The following is a 2,052-nucleotide window of genomic DNA, read 5'->3' on the forward strand; positions in this document are numbered from 1 at the left end:
CTGAGCGTCGCGTACATCATGTGCGCGTTGAAACTTCTGTGTGATATTTTGTTTTCTTTTCATTTCCTTTCCTTGCCTATCGTGTTTGAAAGAAAACATTTTTTTTGTCTACTAGTGTTCTTGTGCATCTTTTCCTCGTGGTAAGTTGCAACACCAAGATGACGAATGTCCATAATCTCTCACAGGGGCTGATGTGATTGATATGTGGACATGCATTGCAGCACACCTACGTTTAACGCAGTACAAAAAAAAAAAAAAACAGGCATTCACTGAAACTTTTTGCCTAAAATTACAATCAATTCGGTAGAAATGCACGTGTACAACGCATTTGGAAGAAACCGAAATGTCTTGCTAACTTGCGCACAGCAGAGATAGTTAATGATTTAGGTGGCATCTTTTTTTCGGAGGTAGTTACCCTCGTCACCGGGTCAATTTCACCCCGATCGGAGCAATCGCTTCGGAAGCGTGGCTGCTTTGAAACTTCTTTGGTTCTTGTTTAAAACCCGAGTCTCTCGTATGGTCTTTTCTTTTCGGAGATATAATCACTTTCCGCGAGATTTAACGTGACTACCACTGAATCCATCGACCCCTACAGGCATTCTGGCGTTGTGCATAGGCACACTGCCTTAATTAAGTGCGCAATGGCGCCCAAAGGCAACAACGCGTCCTGCACTATGTAGTCACCGAAGCCTTGCGAAAATGATTGTACCCAAAAGCAAACGGCCCAGAACAACACCTTTTGGTTGTAAGCTTGTTGCAGCCTCGTTTCACCCATTAATTGTTGCTCCGACTGTATTCATACAACAGATCGGATGGTTTTTAATATGCCTTGTGTATCGCGCTTTAAAGGTCACTGTGAATGCTACAAAAGCATTAAAGCTATTAGTGTTGGAGCGAACATAGAAGCAGAGTAAGAACAACACACACACACACTGCGCTAACTTTCAACGACTTATTTCCGGGAAATAACGGCACTTATACATCAGCGCTTTATGTCACAGACTTACCTGTGACGTAAAGTGTGGAATCTACAAGTGCCGTGATTTCACGGAGGAAATTAATTTGTGTTGGAATAGGCGCTGTGTGTCCATTGTTCTTCCTTTGTCTCCATATAGAAGTTGCACACAATATCAGCTACAACACAGATCCAAGGGGCTCTGTGTTTGCATGGCGGCGGCGACACACAAATCATTGAAGAATGAATGCCATTGCAGTTACCGTATAGTATTTGGTTCACAAATGTTTCGTACGTCAGCGCCGCCTCTAGTTTTCGAAGCTGCTCGGACCAAGGGCACTCGGTTTTCAGCTCATGATAGCGCGATAGCATACTTTATAGTGGCGCTACATTAAGTCCCTCGCGATGACGTATGCCGTCGACAAGCCTAGATGACAGAACGTATCTTAGGGGTGGGCAGCGCGATCCAGAGACGAAGGACAAGGAAGTCACAATACGAGTGCAATGTACTTCCTCTGTCTTCATCCGGGTCGTGCTGCATGTCCACTCCTAAAACATGTTCAGTTAACCGACTCGCCCAACTTGCTGTGTTAATCCTGATGACAGCCCCGATTACGAAAGCGCCTCGGGGTATTCGATTCCATTTTCGCTGTCACCCGAGCCGTCGTCACCCCAGAGTTCTTGCCGCCACCCGTGAGACGCCTCAGCTCTTCTTATACAGGCACCTGCTGCGCTTCCGGAGCAGCTCCACTTTAGAGCGCTGCCCTGGCGGCAGGGACTCGAGGGAGATGCGAAGCTTGGCTGAGGCTTTCCTCTTGCGCTGCCTCGACGCATGCACCCGCAGGGTGCTGCTGAGCCGCGCGCAGTGGCAGCACAGCGATGTGCCATACACCTCGCAGTCGCGTGCCTCCATACGCCCAGGGCGTCGACGCGAGCCCGCACCGGGTCGACGTCCGGTACTTGTCCCTCGGCGGTCCCCCGCAGCACATGGGAAGCCGGTCAATCGCCTCGATCATGTGCTCGACCTCCTCTACGGTCATCGGCTTCGCGGCTCGCCCAGCACGCGTCGTTCACGCTTCGGTTCGACACAAACGCCT

This window comes from Dermacentor silvarum, chromosome 10 (assembly GCF_013339745.2).
Source record: "Dermacentor silvarum isolate Dsil-2018 chromosome 10, BIME_Dsil_1.4, whole genome shotgun sequence".
Taxonomy (NCBI): domain Eukaryota; kingdom Metazoa; phylum Arthropoda; class Arachnida; order Ixodida; family Ixodidae; genus Dermacentor; species Dermacentor silvarum.